Source organism: Theropithecus gelada, chromosome 5, assembly GCF_003255815.1.
Source record: "Theropithecus gelada isolate Dixy chromosome 5, Tgel_1.0, whole genome shotgun sequence".
Classification (NCBI taxonomy): domain Eukaryota; kingdom Metazoa; phylum Chordata; class Mammalia; order Primates; family Cercopithecidae; genus Theropithecus; species Theropithecus gelada.
Window position 1 is genome coordinate 31,049,850 of NC_037672.1, and position 23,516 is coordinate 31,073,365.

Sequence of the window (23,516 nt, forward strand, 5' to 3'; positions counted from 1 at the left end):
AACAGGTGAAGGGTGGGGATCACTCAGAAGAAAGTGCCCCAATCAGGAAGAGAGGTTCTTAATCTGGTCTAGGGATTCATCTGAGACTTGCGGTTTGGTTTTCAGGCTTTAAACTGTCTTTGGTTTGAAGGTCAGGTTTCACTGGGGACCCATTCCTGTCTGCCTCCTGCCGCTATCACATATATTTTATTTATTATATATATTTTATTTTATGTGTGTATATATACATATTTTATTAATGGACCATTTTTAGAGCAACCTTTGGTATACAGAAAATTCGATCAGAAATAAAGTACAGAAAGATCCCATATACTCCTCCCACCTGTTTTCTGTATTAACATCTTGCAACAGTGTAATACATTGCTATAATTTAATCAATATTGATACATCATTATTAAGTAATGTCCATAGTTTACATTAAGTTTACTGTTATGTAGAATTTTATGGGTTTTTTCAAATATATCAGGTGAAGTATCCACCATTACAGTGTCATACTGAGAAGCGTAACTGCTCTAAAAATTACCTTGAAAAACCATTTTGTCCCTCTCTCCTTTTTCCCCAAACACTGGAAAACACTTATTTTTTTTACTATTTTTGTAGTTTTACCTTTTCTAAATTATTATATAGTGAAATTATGCTGTGTTCAATTTTTTCAGACTGACTTCTTTCACTTAGCAATATGCATTAATGATTCCTCCAGGACTCTTTGTGACTCAATAATCCATTTTTCTATTGCCGAATAATATTCTATAATATGCAGGTGACACAGTTTATTTATCCATTCAACAACTGACATATATCTCCCAACTTTTGGCACCTAATGAAACTGCTATAAATATTCTTATATGGAGTTTGTGTGTGTGAGGATATAATTTTTCAACTCATTTGTATAAATACCTAGGCAAAAAAAATAGTTGAATTATGTGGTAAAACTATGTTTAGCTTTGTAAGAAATTGAAAAAGTGGCTTCCAAAGTTGCTGCATTATTTTGCATTTCCATCAGCAAATAATGAGAGTTTCTGTTGCTACTCATCCTCACCATTATTTCATGCTGTTAGTATTTTGGTATTTACCCATTCTGGTTTGCATGTAGTAATACCTGTTTGTTATCTTAATATGCATTTTTCTAATCACATGCAACTGTACTTCAAAATGTTTGTAATAAACTATAGAATTAAAACATAAAAAGAAAAAATATAACTTTATTTCTCAACCTAGGCTTCATCAAGTTTAAGACAATTTTGTAAGCAATGATACCAACTCTTTAGTACATCCCTAAAGAACTGAAGGTCCTGAGAATTTAACCATGTCAATGCAGTCTTTTAACTTTTAATTTTTTAGAGAAGAGGTTTCACTCTGTCACCCAGGCTGGTGTGCAGTGGTGCAATCCTAGCTTACTGCAGCCTCCAACTCCTGGGCTCAAACTATCCTCCCACTTCAGCTTCTTAAGTAGCTGGAATTACAGGCACATGTCACCATGCCAGGCTATTTTTTTGGTTGTTTATAGAGACAGGGAATCACTGTGTTGCCCAGGCTGGTTTCAAATTCCTGAGCCCAAGTGATCCTTCCACTTCTGCCTCGCAAAATATTGTGATTACAGGCATAACCCACTGTACCCAGCTTGTCTTACATTATTAACTAAAAGAATAAAAAATAAAAAAATAAAAAAAATCAGTATTCTTTACATAGTAGTTTTTTAATTAGAAAACAAGAAGACGCCAAAAGGAGTTAAATAATCACTATTTGGTGGATGTCTAATGATTTCTCAATGAAAAATCTCACAAAATTACTACTGTTTGATGAGACAATGAGCAGGAGCATTGTGATAGTAAATAAAGACTGTCTAGTGATGCTTTCCTGAGCATTTTTCTGCTAAAGCTATGACCAATATTTTCAAAACTTTCATTATAGACAGATAATGTTATTGTTCTTTGGCTTTGCAGCAGTCAACAAGCATATTGTCATCATTATCCCAAGAAACTATCATCTTTGTTTATGACCAGTCCACTTTTGCTTTGACTGGACCAGTTCCACCTCTTGATAGCCATCACTTTGATTGTATTTTGTCTTCAGGATTGTACTGATAAAGCTCTATGTTATTTCCTTTTACAGTTCTTCAAAGAATTGCTTCTGGTTCTTGACCATACTTGTTTAAAATTTCCATTAATTCTCTGCTCTTGTCTGGAGTCAATCTGAGCACAATGGTTTTGGTACCTATCTAGTGGACAGTTTGCTCAACTTTAAATTTTCAATCAAAATTATTTAAGCTGAACCAATTGAAATGTCCATGATGGCGGGTATTGTTTCTGTGGTTAATTGATGGTTCTCTTCACCTAGGGCACAAACAAAATTAAGTTTTTTTTCTGGCAAATTGATACGGAATGTCTGCTGCTGTGTGCTTCGTTTTCAACATCACATCCTTTCTTAGAATAAGTTATCCATTTGTAAACTGCCGATTTATTTGGGGCATTATCAAAATGTATTGTAAACTTTTCATAAAGAATCTGTGATTTCACTATTCTTCCACCCAAGCTTCAGTATATATTTTATGTTTGTTCTTGCTTCAATTTTAGCAGAATTCATGTTGCTCCAATAGAAGCTCTTTTCAGACTGGTTTATTATCCTTCTTAGCACCTAAAAATATATCCTGTTTAGACATGTTACAACAAGTTAATATGAGTTTATTGTAATGCAAAAAATTAAAGTCTATGCAGAGTTTTCTCAAACCACACATTTTCCATAAATACTTTGAAGAGTCTTCACATGTTGAATATTTTTTCATGTGCTTACTAGTTATCTATATCAACTTGAATTAGGTGTCTGTTCAGATCTGTTATGAGTTGAACTGTTTCCTAACAATTCATATTGTTAGTGGTAGAAGAGATCCAAGTTACCCCAAGTTACTGGTGGCAAATTCAAACCTGTCTGCAGCAACTTCAGCCCTTGTCTCCTGAGAAGAAATAGTCTGACTGAGGGGAATAAGGCAGAAAAAGAGATTGAAGCAAGTTCCAAAGCAGGAATGGGAGTTTATTTTAGAAGGCCTTAGAACAGGAGCAAAAGGAAAGAACTCATGGAAGAGATCCAAGTGGGCTCCTAAAGGTCAAAGAGAGAAAAATAAGGGGCCTTTAACCTTGATCCTGGGACTATATAGGCTCACCTCTTTCTCATGATTCGTCCCTGATGGTGGATTTTCTGCCTGCACAGTGTTCTCCTTACCCTTGGGATTGGACAGTGTATTTAGGGAGTTATATGCATGACCATCTGAGACTTTCTTTTTCCGGTGGAGTGTGCCCAGAAGATCATACTTTGCTATTTTTGTCTCTTAATCTGCATGCTCGTGAAGTTGCTTCTCCCTAGAGCCTATATTCAATGAACATTTTGATGCTAACAAGTATGCTTTACAGAGTAGAAGTTTTTAACTTCAATGGAGTGAAACTTACTAATTATTATTTTTCATTAATCATGCTTTTGATATTGTGTCTTAAAACACAACAACAAACTTAAGGTCACATAGAAATTTTTCTTTGATATCTTCTAGAAATTTTATAAATTTGAGATTTGCATTTTTATCTATTATTCTTTTAAAATTAATGTTTATAATATATGTAAAGTCTATATGTATGTATGTGTGCTTATATAATGTATATTATATATTTATATATAAATATATATGAAGTATATGAATATATGAATTTTATATATAAATAATAATGAATTTATATATATAATATATATAATTTTATACATATATCTATATATATATAGAGAGAGAGTACTTGAATGTGTGGCTGTTCAAGCACCAGTTGTTGCAAAAATTATCCTTCCTCCATTTAATAATCTTTGCTCTTTTGTCAAAAATTGCCTATTTTTGTGTTGATTTCTTTCTAGGTTCACTATTTTATTTCATTAATCTATTCGTCTATTTTTTAACAAATACCACTGTCTTTATCACTATAGCTTTATAGTAAGTCTTGAAGTTGTATACTGATATTCTTTTGACTTTGTTCTATCTAATATGGTGTTAGCTCTTCTAAGTTGTCGTCCTTACATATAAACTTTAGAATCGGTTTGTTGATATACATGAAGTAAGTTGCTATAATTTTAATCAAGATTATGCTGAATATGTAAAATAAAGTGGGAATTTGACTATTTTTATTTAGTTAGTTTTCAGTGCTGAGAGTGAAACTCAGCTTCATAATTTAAAATGTATTTTTTTAGCAAGGTAATCAATTTTCAGTATAAAATTACAAAATATATATAAAAAACTTCTACTATCTTATTACTCAGAGTAACATCTTTTAACCATGTCTTTAAATATCTTCAATAATTACCATATCACTATAGATATTATGACTGAGCTTTTTTTTTTCTCATATTATTTTGAAAACTGTTGCTCACCACCATGAAAAATTAGAATTTATATTGTTTCCTTGAGTTTATAATTGCTTTTTAAATTTTTTTTATGAAAGCATAATATGCCTTAAACATAACTTAAACTTATCTTGCTAACCGTGGATTTCCTCTTTCTAGATTTCACTCAAAAATTATTCAAATTTTCTCTCCAATTTCATTGGTTATTCTCTAGTTTCACTGTAATGATGTCCTTCAGGTATTTGTTTTACTCTATTTCTAGATTAGATCCATTGCTTCCTCAGTCTTTCATCTTCTTTCTTTATTAACTTCTTTATTTCATATCCTTGAGTAACTATGCCCAAAAGAGACAAAAGGAAATGATAAATTCTGAATGTTTGCATGTCTGCATCTTTCATTTTTGATAGTTTGAATGAGTATTGAATTCTAAATTAAAAACAATTTGTGCTCAGACATATATAGGCATAATCTTATATTCTTCTACATGCCAGTGTTGCTGATTAAGACTCATGGGAATCTAAAATTTGTTCTACTGTTAGAACTAGTTTTAATTTTCTTTTTACTTCTTCTTTTTTCTATAATATTCTAAGAATTTTAAAGTTATTCTCAATGTCCTAAGATATACACAATATCACAATATTTCATTATGGGGCCTTCTTGTTCTCTTCCTGTTTTTCTTCCTTCTTTATTATTATTACTTTGTTTTTCAACATTTTGATTATTTTAATTTGAAAATAATTTTTCTGAAAAAATTCCTTTGCTCTTTTTAAAATTTTGAAAATTTTAAATTCTTATTTTTTTTTCATAGTTCTTTCTGGAACTCTTCAAATTTACCTTGGTGTTTCTTTCATTCCCTCTCATACTTTTATTTTCTCTATATTCTCTGATATAGAGGATATCTTTTTACTTTTATTTCAACTCTTCTATTGAATATTTGATTTTGTAATTATGTGTCTGGCTTGGTCAATTTAGGCTGCTACAAAACAGAGTACTATAATCTGGGTGGCTTAAATGCCAGAATATATTTAACACAGTTTTGGAAGCTGGGAATTCCAAAATCTCTCTTTTTTTTTTTTTTTTTTTTTTTTTTAGTAGTATGAACAGACTGAGACTTTTCCTAATCTGTAAGTTATAATTGTTTATTGCTTAATGTCTCCGTGTTCAAATTATTTCTCTCTTCTCTCATTTTAGTATAAGCAGTCAGGAGGAATCAAGATGCTTTTTCAACATTGTACTTAGAACTCTCCTCAAATATCCAATTTCATCACTCACAGTTCTACCTTCCAAAAACCACTAGAACACAAACACAATTCAGCCAAGTTATTTGTCATTTTATAACAAGGACAATATTTTGTTTATTGCCCAAAAAACATGTTACTAATTTCCATCTGAGATATCACCAAAGTAGCTCTTCAAATCCATATTTCTATCAACATTCTGTATACAGTTATTTGTGTGTTCTTTAAGAATATGAAAGCTTTCTCTATAGCTTTCCTCTGCAATTTCTGAGTCCTCACCAGAACCACCTTTAAATTCCTTCAAAGCTAAATGTAGGCTTTTTCTACCATGCACCTCAAAACTCTTTCAGCTCCTACCCATTACTCAGTTTCAAACTGGTATCACATTTTTAGATATTTATTACAACAGCACTGCACTTCTCAGTACCACCTCTGATTTTGAAATTTGTACATTATTTTTGAGGCATTGGTATATTTCTTTCATTGCTACATTAGATTCCATCGGATTTTCTGTCAATGAAATGTTGCATTATTTTCAGGTGTTGATTTTTCTAAAATTTTCTTCCAGGAAATTTGTCTCCATACAGATTCAGGAGTTTTTCTAGATATGATACAGAGAATAAAAACTGGGCGGGGCATGGAAGCTCACGCCTGTAATTGCAGCACTTTGGGAGATCAAGGTGGGAGGATAACCTAAATCAGGAGTTCCAGACAAGACTAGCCAATATGGCAAAACCCCAGTCTCTACTAAAAATACAAAATTGGCCAGGCGTGGTGGTGCATGCCTGTAATCCCAGCTACACGGGAGGCTGAAGCAGGAGATTCACTTGAACCTGGGAGGCAGAGGTTGCAGTGAGCCGAGATCACGCCATTGAACTCCACCCTCGGCAAAAAGAATGACGCTCTGTCTCAAAAAAAAACCCAAAAAACAACAACAAAAAAGTGTTAGGGTATGTTCTAACACGTTTCCAAAGTGGTTGCAAAATAGTATACTCCAGCCTTCACTGTAAAGGGTTCTTGCTGATTACTACTTGCCCCAACTCTTAGAATTATTTTACTTTCATTTTTATTTCTAAAGTCAAATCTTACTGAGTTTATATTTGAATTGCCCTGATTACACATGAACACTTAAGAAGATATTTACTACACATTGTGTAAACTTCTCTGGAAGCACCCTGCATAAGTTTTGCCTATTTTCTTTTGTTTACACATATTTTGAAATTGATATGTGGGGAATTTTTATGTATTCTGAATATGAATCTCTGTTGGTTTTACAACCACCAAATATATACTTCTAGTGTTGCTAGTCTTTTCACTTTATTTACATTATCATGTACTAAAAGACATTTTTAAATTTCAATTAATCAAAAGTACAGAAAAAATAACATTTTCCAGTAAATGCTTAGATCTTTCTGAAAATTTTGAAATATTAATATTAAAAATTTCTTCTTATAAAACATTTAAAGCAATATTATGGAAACTTGTGATATATTGATTCTTTCTCTAATTTCCTAAAATCATAGACTTCTTCATTCTGTCCAGATGCAAAAGATGTTTTTTTTTCTGTTTAATTTTCTCTGGTTTTCTAGTGCTCAGTTTATGATGAACTCTAAAATGATGAACATTATGACATGCTATCAATCATTATAGGCAAAAATAGTGTCAAGTGCAATTACTTATCAGTAGTCCTCTTATCTATTCTAATTTAGTTTTGACTAATACAGGTAATGAGTCGAGTGCCATTTTTCTTATGCACACATAAAGGAAGAGAAATATGATGTATTACAGAATTACTGAGGTTTGTTTTTGTTTGTTTATTTGTTTATTTTCCACCCCGAGCACCTTAGGTTTCTTTGTTTAGGTTTAAACCTGATGTCTTCAGAAGATTTTGTTGATTTTTAGAATAATATTAACACAAAAAATAAAAACATAAGCTACAAACATAGTAAGTCTGCAGGTTCTTTGCTAATATGTATGCTGCAGAAACATACATGTGATAAACTCAAAGGTATTTTTTACCTTCTTAGACTTTTCTTAAACAAAATTAATGGTCTGTATTAAAATCAGTGATTTTCTTATCAGATCCTCAATATGAGTCTCATGTAAATACCAAATAAGCTATGTCACTTTGAGTTTAAATATTTTTTTTGTATTATTCTCAGCATTAACTAAAATATGCCTTTCAATTCACTTTGAATATGGATCTCAAATGAACAACTTCAATGGTTTGTCTATGGCTCTGAGGAATATAGGTCAGTCCATTTAAACCCTCGTAGTATTATACAATTGTGTTTTTAGACACATGTTTTACAACAAAATAGAGTTATTTCATATTAAAATAGAGGTATATTTTAATAGATAATATGTATCTATTACTATATCTTTGAATATATATAAATATGTGTCACAATATTAGAAGTGTGTAGAAAAGATGTGAAAATTTTACATGGCTAGTTAATTTACTTATTTTCAATTCTTTTTCTTTCTTATAACCACCTACAGAATTAGTATATATTACTAGATTTAATAAAAACTCTTCAAACTTAAAAATAGACATCACCTAGTCTGTGTTCCAATGTGTATCATTTTTATAGATCATACTGATTTGGTAGAAATATTATAAAATACATCATATGCTTAAATAGTGTATTTTTCCCCTTGACTCTTCTGTACATTTTATTTATCTAATTGTATTGTTTCTAATACTCTGTGACTCTATTTTCTCTGCTTTCCTTTAAAAAGAATCACATACTAATAGGTTGTATTTGCCTCACTGGCTGTGTCATTGAGACTTGTATTAAGTTATCAGTTTCCATTTACTTCAAAGCCTAAACTTTATCACATTATTTTCTTTCCTATTTACAGATAAACATTTGTGAATAAGGGTGGCTTTGTTTTCAGTGCATGTAAAATAAATTCTGGAGAGAATGGAATTATAAGCTCTTATTCTATTTTATTACACTTTCAAGAAGTTAGGACTTTATTAAACGTGTGACTTCCATTTGCATCCCTGGAGAAATAAAAGAGTGAAAGTGTTTATTTATCGTGATTTTATTATACATTTATTAAGTTCCCAGCAAACTTTGTGGTATAACTAATTAATTAACAAAAACAAAAATGCTGTGAATTTACATATTCAAATATTTCAGTAAATATTTGAATTGTTTGTTGTCAATAAACTCTGAAAAAAGACTGGATGTATTTATGGAGTATTACTTATCATAAGCTTAATACCAGAATAATCCTTTTGCTGATATAAACCTTTTGTTTCTACTGAATATATTAAAGATGCTTTCATTATTATCATCAACTTAAATGTCTAATGCAATTCTTCGTGCTAAAAAAATTAAGAAGAAAAGAAGCAAAATAATACATATTACAAAGTGTTAATGTCTTAGGAGTAAAAATCATTTTACTCAGAAGAATATTTAGCAACTTTATATGTATAAGCAAGTTTATTGTTAATCTATAGCAATTATGATTAAATTAGATAATTATTTCATTCATTACATAAATATTTATTGAATATCTAATTTGTGTCAGGTACTCTTCCAGACACTGGTGCTATGTTAGTGAACAAAACATACAAAATGTTTTGCTCTCACTCCCTCCCCTCTATAAAACTGGCCTTATCTTAGGCAGAATAGGTAGTGAGAGAGGTATGGAAAGAACTCAAACCACTGAGTTATGAGGGTGGCAGGTCAGAAGTGCTAGGAGAAGTGACCATGCAAAACACAGGCAAGCTTATAATACCAATGGAAATTGAATCATTTTAAGATGTTAATAAAAAGATTCCACTGGGGCGTTGAAAAACATGTAATATCATCTGACTACAGGTACTGTCCATCATGCAGGGAGTAGCTGCTTGGAAAGACTTGATTAAAACGAGGGATTAAAATACTCTAGAGTTAAGTTTGGGAAACACACTGAAAGCAAATGAAATAAAAAGGTAAAAGTCACAAAGAATTCTTCAGTGTGGTTTTGAATTCAAGCCGTTTGCCTATCCTCAAAAATAAGCGCTTTTATATTAAAATGTTGGTGAATGGAAGTACATTTCCATACATGAAGTTAAGATAAAAATCATCATAAGGTATATTTTGTATTATTTATTAGAATACTTTACTTCATGTTATTTTTTTACAATAACCAACCAATACCTGTTAGTCTCAAAATATTGATCAGAGTTTTCCTAAACACTGAAATAATATATCAGTAATTGTGCAACTTTAATTTTGTGAAAAATATAACTACATATATTCAGTCTTCCCACCCCCGTTGATCATAACAGAAATTCAATTATTTGAATGCAGAAACTGGACTTTAACCTGAATCAATACATATAAAAGGAAGTCAAATTTTAAACTGTCACAATCATCTTGAAATCACCTTTTTTATTTTTGTTAAAATAAAAAAATGTAAAAATATACTTATTAAAATATAGAATATGATTATTTTTGGTTTTCTTCATGGTTACAATTAGCTTTATGTATAATTTTTTGCATATTGAATGCAGATTTGGTGGCTGTAAAAGTGTATAAATAAATAGGTCATGGTACCCACACCTATTAATTAAAGCCTGTATTTGGATAAATGCCATAACATTCAATGTAGAATGTATTTTAAAATATTACATTTTAAAATAAATTAACTATTTTTAACTGATATCCATATTAAAAACACTACAATACAGCACTTTGCATGGAAAACAATAAATTTAACTTTGTACAATCTATTTTTCAATGCCATTTTATTTACAACCATAACAATTTTCAAAATTGCTCAGCAGGTTATAGGCATTAATTCTAAGTATATGAGGCTATGTGATAGGTTGGGAAAATAGCACACTATTTTTTTCTCCTATAAATACATTCTTTTATTCTTCCAGATGATCAACCAACAGCTGCTGATCGCTTCAGCTGTCCCGTATTTTGGTTGATAAATAAAGCATTCTTTTGATTTTAAAATCTGCTATTATTATGCATATACCAATAAATCAAAAAATAAAACTTTTTAAAAGTCTCTTCTTTTGGACTTAAATTGGCTTGGGAAAAAAATGTATACATATGTCTTAAGCATTCTGAGAATTGTGGCAATAAGAAAGATATTTTGCTCTCTTTTTTACAATTTGCTTCACATTTAAATAAAAGATGCATCAGCATTGTAATTATTATAATTGCCTCATTAATATCATTATTTTATTGGAAGGGGAAATGAATGAATAACTTGCCCACATACCACAAGTACTATTAAATAAACATTCTTATTATGTAATTGTCATAAAAAATCTGCTTTTCATTTTAAATCTGAAGTTTATTATTATCAGCTGAACACTTGCAAAGGCTAAAGCACTGAACTCTTCTGGATCCAGTGTGTCTGTTGCTATTGTCTCTTTACGTGTTTGTATTTTTTTGTTTTGTTTTGTTTTTTGATTACTACAAAATCTTGATCAAATCTTTATTGAGCTATTGATTACTACAATATCTCGATCAAATCTTTATTGAGCTATGCAGATAAAAAATGGAGTTCCTTATTAGAACTTTGAAAATATATGAAATTGAATATTTGTAAAAATGATATAATATATAATCTTCTCATCTCTAACTACTTGTTTTGGTATTACAATGTTTTTATTTATTGCCTTTTCAGTAAATAATAATGCATTAATAATAGAACCACTTAAATTTTGCAACCATTTCATTGTAGTTTTTCTTAGTATATGAAAAATGTTTTCTCATTATATTAACAATTCTGTGCATTCTATATCAACATTTTTGACCTTATGACAAACTAATACTTTATCCTTTGAAACTTATTAAAAAATATACAGGAAATTTTAATTTTTCATTCCAAAGATAGGTTCGTAAGAAATAAAGTTTACTTGAACAAAATTGGAATGAACAAATATCTTACAATTTGTTGGGTGTTACATATACATTCTTACTTAATATACTAAATTACTTTCTAAAAAATCCTTTCAGTATGTTTTATAAATGTATAGTATACAGCAGATGATTTATTCGGGTGCCATGTTTCCATCATTAGTCAGATATTGCAAGAACATATTCTTCTTCCCAATGAAGTAGGGTTTATAAACTCAAAGGCTAACATAGTATTGCTTATTAAACACATTTTAAAGAGGGAACAAATGTGAAAATTGCATGCATATCAATATTGTTTCATTTAATTTAGATTTTATTACAGTTGCTTTTTCAGTAAAACCCCATCATCAAACATAAATTTACTTTATAATAAGTCACTAAAAGAACTTTCATCTGTATCAGTGTTTCTCAGGTTTGGTTTAGTTTTGTTCACTTTGTCTATAATTTATTTGGGATTTGTATTCTCTTCTCTGTGGTATCTAATGAAAAAAAAACTATATGATTTTAAAACATGCATATTTAAAATAGATTGTGCGAGTGTGGTTATATATACATCAGCTTTTGTGAGGGAGACACAAATTATTCATATTTCCAGGAATGTAATATATTGTTTTACATATATATTTAAATCCTAGGCATAAAACTGTGTTGCATCACTACACTTTATCTGTCATGAACATTATTTTTCTGGACTCCTTCTCATTTTGTCATGCTCCTTTTAATAATGCAAGTCTGACCATTAGTCATTTCATTTTTCTGACTAACATCTTTGCATTAGGGATAGATATATGATCTGGCAAATATTAGGAATATACAGTAAGAGTTTTGCTGGGATTATTGGAATAGAGGCAAGCCGTTCATGTTGGGTCTAAATATGGAGCCTAAACTTGTGAGAAGCTGCCATCTGAAAGCCACATAAAAGGTAGAAGAGCTAAGGGAAGACAATAAAATGATGTTTTGTTTTGTTTTGTTTTGTTTTTTGCAACGGAAATCTTCCTCTGTCACCCAGGCTGGAGTGCAGTGGTGCTAAGTTAGCCACTGCAAGCTCCTCCTCCCAGGTTCACGCCGTTCTCCTACCTCAGCCTCCTGAGTAGCTGGGACTACAGGCGCTCGCCACCACGCTCGGCTAATTCTTTGTATTTTTAGTAGAGATGGGATTTCACCGTGTTAGCCAGGCTGGTCTCCATCTCCTGACCTCGTGATCTGCCCGCCTCAGCCTCCCAAAGTGCTAGGATTACAGGCGTGAGTCACCGCCCCCGGCCAAAATGATGATTTTTTAAGCTACTAAACCCGGTTATACTAACTGAAGCCTGTAATTATGAGGCAGTGTATTTCTTTTCACTTTATCTGTTTGAACTGATTTGCAAGTGAGAGTCACTTAATTGATGCTGTAAAGTTAGCCATAAAAGAAAACAAACAAAACTAAAAAACATGACAAACTACAGTTGTTGAGTGTGGGTTAATGACTGTCAATATATTTCTCTAAATAAAGATAATTTTCTAAATAAATGACACGGTTTAAATATGTATTTACTCTTTCAAAAGTATTTATTCAGCCCCAATGTAGGCTAATCAGCTAACAAAACAGGTGAAATCTCAGACTGCAGGAGCTTGGTTTCCTTTAGGTCAATTTAGTGCCAAATGTTTTCCTTTTTTTTCCCTCTTCAGTCTTTTACATACTCATTAACAAATAGATCTTAGGGGAATATAAGACATGTGAAAATTGCGATCTATTTGTTAAGAAGACCCAAAGACTCATTTACATGATGAGGGTTTACTTGGGGAGGTGCAATTATTGTGCCCCCAGCTCAGGGTTATCTCTAGTATTGATTCATGACAACTTTCTCCACTAGAAACTCCTAATTTGGGTTTGAGGTATTGCTTTTCTTAGAGTTTGATCCAGTCTTGTCTTCTAGGGCAGAGTCACATATCTAATTGTCTACTAGATATCTCCAGCTGAGACAGGAGAATAGGGTGTGGAGGCAGAGAACATAAGGCCAATTCACGCTGACTTCCTAGAAGTAAATCAAATGGAAACACTTCAGCTATGACAGAAAATAGCCTCTCCATCTACATGTGACGTACACCAAGTAAATGACTTTCTAACTTTACTTTATCCTCTTCACTTACATAGTGCGTACACTAAGTAACCAATGGAAATCTCTAAAGGTATTTAAACTCCAGAGAATTCTGTAACCTGACTCCTGAGGCCCTATGCTCACGCTAGCTCCCACCCTGTGGAGTGTACTTTACTTTTCAAGAAATCTCTGTTTTTGTTGCTTCATTCTTTCCTTGCTTTGTTTTTGCGTTAGGTCCAATTCCTTGTTCAAGATGCCAAGAACGTGGACAACCTCCACCGGTAACACAGCTAAATGTTTTGTAAACATCTAACTAAAGTTCTAACATTTTCTTTTCACATGCAGTCAAAACTTTCATCTATTAGGAGGGATGAAGAGAGTGCATCAAAACTCTGCTATATTGCTTGAAAGTCTAAATTGCTAAGGCAGCATCTAGTAGCAAAAATTAAAGAAAAAAAATAAGGACAGAAGTACAGGGCTGTTGAAGTTGGGATGCACCCATTTATACGTGTTTTTGTTTCTTCTATAACTGTTCCTCTTCCATCACGTGAACTACTATTCTAGGGACACTGGATGAAATTTATAGTTTAATTTTTATTGCGAGAAGAATTATATTCAGAATGCAATCCGCAGGGTGATTACTATAGGTATCAATTGTCACCGGTTTCTTGTATTGGTTAGTTTTCCATAGAGGATTTAAACATAGTAATGTTTTTCCCATATTCAAATTAGGAATAGGGATCCAGAAAAGTAGAAAATAAAAATCATTGCATTTGGTGGATCAGTAGAAATAGTCTTCGATATTTCTTCTTATAGCAGTTCTATGAAAATAGCATTAAAAGTGAACACAGCAGCCCTAAAATAAACTTAGCAGATGACCTTCTGGATTGGATTTTATGGTATCTTGTGTGGATTGTTGCCTCTGAAAGTATAATGAGAGAGCCAGAAAGAGAAATAATCTCTTTCATATTTGTTATCAAAATTAAGCATATTGTAACTATCCCCCAATCTTCTTCCGATTTAACAAAAATAAAAATGTGAGGTTAGTTGAGGCAAGTCAGATGAGAAGCAGAGCTTTCCTATTCTGCTTATTCCCTTTTCAACTACAAAATTTATTTATTTTTTTCCTTCCTTTCTTTCCTTTTTTTTTTTTAACAGCATTGAAATACTGAGAGAAGGAAGTTTAAAAAGATCAGCTAAGAAGACGAAAACAAATGTTTGCACTGTTAATGATTTTTTTTCACTTTTATAAATTTAAAACTTTCTACCTGTATGACAGATTTATTATTTTTGCAAATGTGAATTACATGTAAAAACAAACTAGGCAATTCGAGAATTAACATGAATGGAGACATAGACTGCTAATTGTAAGGAAATTATGATTTTTCCATTAGCTCATGTGAACAACAAAATGAAAACAATAAACACAGTCATAAACTACTTTAAATATATTGAAATCCTAGTAATCTTAAAATGATAATGACAGGAATATTTTGAAAATTGGTTTTGGCGTAAAGTAGCACTGATACTTGGTTTTATTTTAGTAAAGGGATTTTAATTCTCTAATGCAAAGCAAAATGCACAATGTGGTTACTAAAGAGATGTGAGAATAAGTTTTTTCTCTAAAACCTTCCAGTTTGTTTGAGCCAGTATCCCCCCCAAAATTCTACCTTCAACTGCCTTAGCATTTCCATCTCTAAATTCAAAGTTAAAACAGCAAAAATATTATATTTATATTTTCTCATTATTTCAAGCCCTGTCATATCACTTATGGCATATTACTTAATGATAAATAGTATCATAAGTGAAATTGCATGCTATAAAATATCATAATAGAATAAATAAAACAGAGAACTCGGTGGGTTCATTTTATTTTCCTTGATCCATTAACCAAGCATTGCTATTATCTTCAGTGGCAGAAATGGCTGATGACAAAAGGCTTGTATTTTCTGCTGCTGAGCTGAAAATACAGATTAAGAAACAGGCAGGATTTTTAATAATTTTATTTTGAAATGTGTAGATAATCATTCGGCTTTTTTCAGGGGTGATTAGAGCTATTTGACATCAAGCAAGGTAAAAAAATAAAAGAAAAACATATAATTTACTTTTCAATATAAAAGCTAAAGGAAGCCTCAAAAAATGATTAAATCTTGTCTTCTTTCTCCTACCTGGGCTAAACCTAAAAATGGCAAAGAGATTAATCAAGGTCTGAGGTGAAAGTCAAGTTAGTATTTTTCAGTAATCATTCTTTGACTCATTCACCAATTCACCCACTCCACAAATGCTAATTGAGTGGTTTCCAAGTGCCAGGTCCTGGAGATGCAGGTATCATTTTTCTAAATCCTCACCTTCAAGAAATCAGTAGGGGGTGAGGCCAAGCTGTGAGATGGGAAAAAATACAGTAAACAAATACTGGAATGATGTAAAGTCTTTAACCAGAAAAAGAGCAAGAAAAATACGACACATCAAAGAAGGATGTATTAATGCCCTAAGAAGAAAGAAGCAACTGTGTTGAGATGGCATAATGCTAGATAATGGATGGTCACAGACAGTCTGAACAGACAGGGAAGAGGAATGTAGAATTAATCCTGAGGTCACTCTGAGGCTACTGAAAGCCTTTAAACATGGGAGTGATAGGTTAAGATTTGCATCTTAGAAATATTTTCATATCAATAAGGCAGAATGCCAGGATAAATAAAAAAAAGAAGACCACATATAGCCTTCTACTGGTGAGAAATTATGTCCTGAAATAAGAATTGGGAACAGCGGGAATGCAACACAGTCTTTACTGGATACGGTAAAGTACTTTCAACAAATACTCTGCTTAAAACCATGTGTCTTGCTTTCATTTCTCTTTCAGAAACTTTATCCCACATCTTTGGGTTGGAATATCAACTAATAGAGAATTAGCATTTTAGCTTTCTTAGAGCGGATCTTTGAATATACCCCACAATTATTCAAGAAACCTTCATCCTTTCATTTTTTAATTCTAGCAATCCACTTTTCCATATTACTTTCTAATATTATAGTAATAAAAGTCTCTTCATTGAACACTGGCAAACCTTTGAGATGAAAGTCTACAAGTTTTTACCCTCAGTGCCAAGCACAGGACCTTGCACTTACAAAGTTTCTAATAAATATTAAATTTAGATATGTATGAATTATTTAGCAAGTGCTATCAAGTTACTTAGAGGGACTCTTTCCTCAACAACTTGGTAATAAGAGAGGTAAAGTAGGATTCTAGGATTAATGTCAATGAGATATTAAAAAATTTCATTAAAATGACAGAAAAAAATACGTATAGATGACTAAGACTAGATTGTATCCTGAGTGAATTTATTTTTTTTATCTGGCAGTATTTATTTTCTGGAAATTATTCTTATCACAAGATACAAAATAGGTATGAGACTAAATTAAATATTAGACAGATTAAACAATTTATATGGGACACTTCAGTTATAAGTGACAAAGATTCAATTAAAAATCACTTAAGCCAAAAGAAAGGAAAAGAGAGAGAGAGGGAGGTAGAGTGGAAGGAAGGAAGGAAGGAAGGAAGGAAGGAAGGAAGGAAGGAAGGAAGGAAGGAAGGAAGGAAATAGTTAATCNGAAGGAAGGAAGGAAGGAAGGAAGGAAGGAAGGAAGGAAGGAAGGAAATAGTTAATCTTTTCTTGCTTATTCTTGAAAATAAGATAAATAAATCAGAGCTAAATTTCAACATATACAGATTATCATGATCAATTATCCTGAGTTTTGATGTTTCTCTACTATTCACTTAAAAAATTTCTTGTTTCAGCCAGGCAAGACATAACTACACCAAATTAGCTATATCACTTCACTCTGTTCTCCACAAAATGATGTCAATTGCAATCATAAAGTATAATAAAAAGGAATAAAAATAGCTTTCATCACTAAAAATTGCAATTCAAGTCTCCTGTACAAAATATCAACAGCTAGATGACATTCATGACAAAAATCCATTGGTAAGATATGTGGACTAAGTCAGCAGTTTGAATTATTTATCTTGGCTTTTTTCATTTTCCTAGGTAAAGCTCATTTATCCAGAAACTTGTACATAGTTAATATAAGAATAATATTCAACATTTTATTGATTGGATGTAATTCTATAAAATCCATAAAGTTTATTCAGATACATAAACTATATGTTTATATATTTTATAGATATATACACACACATAAAGAGTTTATATAAAAGTATATGTATTCATATATATAATAAATTTGAAGCTTTACCAAATTTATAATGCAATATTATATAGGGGATAATATTCCTATACTTATTTTGCCAAAACATAATTTTAGTGAATGCATAGTACACCAGTATTTAAATGCACCATAATTTGTAACTAATTTCAAAGTTTTGAAAGATTTGGTAATTTTAAATTTATCCTATTTTTAACTAATGCTTCAATTATCAAGTTTATTCATATATCTTTAGAATTTTCTAAACACTTCTTGAGGATAATTCTTAAAAGGGGATTTAAATATATATGTATAGACGTGTGTGTGTATATGTTACATATATACACATACATATATGCACATAAGAAAAATATTTGCACATCTTTCTAAATTATTCTTCAGAAAACTTGCTGTACTTTATAATCCCACCAGCAATTTATGGACTCTTTCTGTACATTTGCAATAATGTACATATTCATTTAGAAATGGTCTTGTATATATGTAAATCTTAATTTTCTTTGTTTTAGTGAATATAAGAATTTTAAATATATTTCCATTGGATGTTGTATTGCTTCTTTTATTATAATATAATGATGAAAAACAAAATATAATCTTTCTGTTTTTCATTTTATAGATTTTGGGGAAACACAGAAATCAAAAGAACTCAAATTAATAATTATATCCAGCTAACACAATGAGAGCATAATATAAGGCTAAAATGGAGAATATGCGTCACTTTTATAGGGCAAGGTGGGCAGTAAAATTCTAATTATTGCACAATGAGATGGAAAAATATGAGTGAGGAAGAGAGAAGTGATTCATACTAAAGTTCTTGTCTTATTTGGAAGCATACAGTTGATATTGACTCACATGAAAATAAATATAATTGTCATAATAATAAATATGGAACAAAATAAAAGAATAAAAATTGCTTATCGAATCAAAGCTTGAATGTTAAAATGATTGCAACAAAAACTTGGTAGGTAGAAAACTTAATGAAGATGCACGATTAAGTCTAATCATATGAAGAGTGACAGAAAATATTACTATGTTAAATTTCCCTGAAAAATAGTGGAGAATCTCAAATGGGGCAAAACAAGCAATCTTTTCAACAATACCAAAACCAAAGTCATCCAAGTTGTAGATAATGTGCAAGAAACAGATTTTATTATGTAAATGAATTGGTTAATTTTTGGAGAGATGATAAATTACCTAAATTGACTCAAATAGAGGAAGAATATTTGGTCATGTCAATACACAGTACATTTTAAACTTAATAAGATATCTCCTTAAAAGGGTGCCATATTTATAATTATCTATTATTAAGTTCTCTAGTCATTTAAGAAAGAAATAATCTGATATTCTATAAACTGGGAACATTAAAAAAATGAACATCTTGTCAAAGTCAGTGAGTCAAGTAAAATCGTTACACTGAAACCGTGAAAGTATTAAGTAAAGGCATTCACGTAGACTTACATACATTGTAGACCCATCTCACAACAATAAATATAAAAATCTTAAATAAAAGTTAAAAAATTAGACAAACCTAAAATGATATATATATCTTTTCTTATGATTAATTTTATTTGAACATTTTTTGTTAAAATAATGACCATATATATATATGTATATATATGAAGGCTATAACTAAAATCTACTAACTTAACTGGAAACATATTTATACAATCAATTTACTTAACAGATAAAAGAGGTAAATGCCTTTAAATAGACATTGTACAGTATTTTAGGAAAATTAATAGTTACTACGAAAGTAAATTCTACTACAACAGAGAAAGAATCTTTCATCAACTGATAAAAGTCATTTACCATTGCCTAATAGTCAATATCATCTTGTAAAATAAACCCTGGAAAGCCAAAATGCCTGTTATTTTTACTCTTCAAGATTGTAGTTGATGTTCTAGTCATCGCAATAAGACGAGAAAAAAACAAAGAGTAAGGGGTGGGGTCTATCGTTATTAGAAACAAAACGACACATCTGATATTATTTACCAAAGCTTTAAAATAACAGAATTTTAATATTCACCTTTAAACAATTAGAATTTTAAAAAGCCAAATTTTCTAACTTAAAACTTTAAATAAAAACTATTATCCCTTTGGGAAAAAAAAATAATTATTAAGTTTAAAATACTCCATTACACCACACACAGAAATAAATTCAAATGGATTTTATATATATATATACATATATTGGGGAAAATTATAAACTACATTGGTGAAACGAGGTCCTTCCAATGCAAGACACAAATTACAGATATTATAAAGAACAGAAATTGCCAGATTCTACTATTTCATGTTACACTATATAAAGATAAAATGTTCATGACTGTTTAGGAAACATCTTTGAAACATATAAAATGGGTTAACAAATAATATCCACTACAGCAAAAGTTTCTATAATGAATTATACTTTCAGTATATACAATTTTAGGTAATAAATTAAGCTGGGTCCGTGATAATTATGTAGAAAACAAAAATATATATGTCCAATTAACTTTTGACAAAAGTTTCAATTTCATCAGTAGTCAAGGAAACTAAGATCAATGAGATTTCTTCTCCCCTTCTACCCTAGAATGTCATTTTTTAAAAAATTAAAATTCAGTGCTAATAATGTTGTTAGGAGACTTGTACACTTCAAAACTGTTAATGTATTTTTGCATGGCAAGGTTTGAAAATGATTTGATAGAATTATCAAAACTTTAAGTGCACAAAACATTTAACTAGCATATCCTTTCCAGTTGTCCATTTGTTAGGATGTATGCATAAACAGTCATATACGAGTGTATATTGTATTAATATTTAAGACAAAACTTAAGGACAACTCAAATGTGTATCGATTTAAGTAAACATATTTTAGTATATCTACATTATGAAATTACAAAGAGAAAAAATGTAGAATATATATAAACAAATAAATATAAGTATATTTTATATGTTTTTGGCCTCTGCAAAATCTTGAAAATATCTTAAATCATATTCAAGAAGCAATGTATATATTAATGTAAAACATTGCATATATAATACTATGTACATGTGTACACATAGGAAAGTTGTGGGAAATATTACTGTTTAACGTCTGCTAATGGATAGTATGGGAAAATAAAGAGATATTTAAGACACCTACTCTCTACTAGTTTCATCTGCAGGCATGACACAAAATATAAATTGCAAAAATATGTCTACTGTTAAGGGTAAAAGTTACAGTTATCATCACATTCATCATAAACAGAGAATCAAAACTGCCGTCTTGATAATTCAGTGTGAATTTCATTAGTTCATATAGATTATTTTGATAAGAAAAATATTTGGAGAAATTTAATGCAATCACTTTATAGAAGAAATTCCATCTAAGGTAGGTTCTTCTTCTGCAAAATCACTATATATATATTATATTTTGCCAAATAATGTGTATATATTTTGAAAAAAATATAATTTTGTGCTTTATTCATCTATTAAAATTTCTTGTTAGCATATCAGGTAAAAATAAAATACCATGCAATAAATCTATGACATAAAATGTTCCAGTGACTTATTGGATTGTTAAAATGTTCCAGTGACTTACCTAGATTGTTAAAAGAGTCAATTTTAAGAATTATGAAGACAGAATGAGATTTTATACACATAAGGAAAAGTAGCCATTTTTATCACAGTGTTTATCAAAATAGTAACATATATTTTTTTCCTTTTCTGCATTCAAGGATAACTTAATAAGAATCATTTGATGATGTAGTAGAATTTAAATACAAATTTTTCAATATCACTTAGTTAACAATATTTACAGTATTGATAAAATATGTGAAAATTTAGCATTCTTTTTGTTAGTGTTTTGCATATATTCATTGACTGTCTCGGTTCTCACAAAAACCTATTTTCTATTGTAAAGGTGTGGAAAAAGAGGACAGAGAGCAGTAAAGTTACTAAATTAATAGAATTACACAAACAAATGTGTATTGGGGAAGGTATATTTTACATATGTAAAAACCAGATAGAGATAAAGCAAATATTTAAAAATCTAAAATTAATAGTAATTGTACATAACAAACACATGGTTTGGGTCCAATATGCATTAGCTCATTTTTAACTTTTGGTCAATTAAAGATTAATTTATGAATTCTTCTTTTCAATAGGCTATGCTATTTTTCTAAATTATTTTCCAAATTTGAAGAAAACTAATAAATATACAAAAGTTAGTTTTTATTAGTAGATAAATAATTTATACATGTATTATTAACTACTATTTTAAGTTTAAAGTAAATTAGGATTAAGAAAAATATATACATCTTATAAGTATACATACATTATTTATTTGCTGTATCCCAAATATGTTTAAGAATGCATAAATATCATAGAAATGGCATTTCAGTAGTAAGTGAAGGTGTCTTACTTATCAGAATTCAAATGAGAACTATGCCTAAGTTTGTACAAGCTTATCAAGATTTAAGTAAAAATCAAACATTGTCATTACTTTTTACCATCCCTTAAATATGTTAACATAAATCATGTTATGCATTTATTCTTCAAACTTTGGATATGGAACAAAGAATCCCTTTCCTCCCTATTTTAGACTGCTGACATATAATTTCGTATTCAAAGTTTTGCAAAAAATTCAGTCCAAAATGCCCCTCTACCATTTCTAGTATGAATTTATTTATGGTGGGGTTCACACTTAGACATTACAAAGCAGTTTGAGAGTAGAAACTTCTTGATTATTATATATTCTTACCTTTTACATTCATCCCATCCAAAAATTCATCTTTGATCATTTATAGCCTTAAGTCCTCCAAAAACCTTTAATTTAATTTCATAGACATAAAAATCACCTTTATCGCAAACTCATATTTTATAGGTTTACATAATATTTAATTGGGTTATTCTCTCTCTCTCTCTCTCTCTCTCTTTCTTTCCTTCTTTTTTTGAAATAGAGTCTTGCTCTTGCCACCCAGGCTGGAGTGCAATGGCATAATCTCAGCTCACTGCAAACTCCACCTCCCGGGTTCAGGTGATTCTTCTGTCTCAGCCTCCTGAGTACCTTGGATTACAGGCACCCACCATCACGCCTGGCTAATTTTTGTATTTTTAATAGAGACAGGGTTTCACCATGTTGGCCAGGCTGGTCTCAAACTCCTGACCTTGTGATCTGCCTGCCTCAGCCTCCCAAAGTGCTGGCGTTACCGGTGTGAGCCATAATTGGGTTATTTTATCACAATAACAGTGTAAGTGGCATAAAGAGATTTGGGAATACAAATCTTACTCTGTGAGCATGGGACTAGTCTTCTATCAAAGAGAGTTTTCTCTGCTATAAGCATTTCCAAGGAGAATGGAGACCTTGAGCATTAGTTGGTTAAGTAAAAGCTAGTTCATACACCTTCTTTCTCTCTGTCTCTCTAGTTTTCTTTTTCTTTCTTTTTTTTTTTTTTTTTTCCAATTAATGCCTGAGAAAATAAGAGTGTACATTTGACTTGGGCTATACAAGTAAATGTGATGTAACTTTAATGAAAAAAATGAATGTTTACTGTGAAAACTTCTCATGAAGACCAAAGCTTTTTGGCCACTGCCAGTCTTGAAGAAGTTACTACAGAATGCCAAATATTAAATGTAGTTGAACTGATATCCATCTACTGAGCATATAATATTTTCTAGTAAGATGAAACACCATGATATGTATATGGAGCTAGGTTTATACATTCAGTTATTTTTGTGTTTATCCTTATTCATAAACACAGCAATAGACT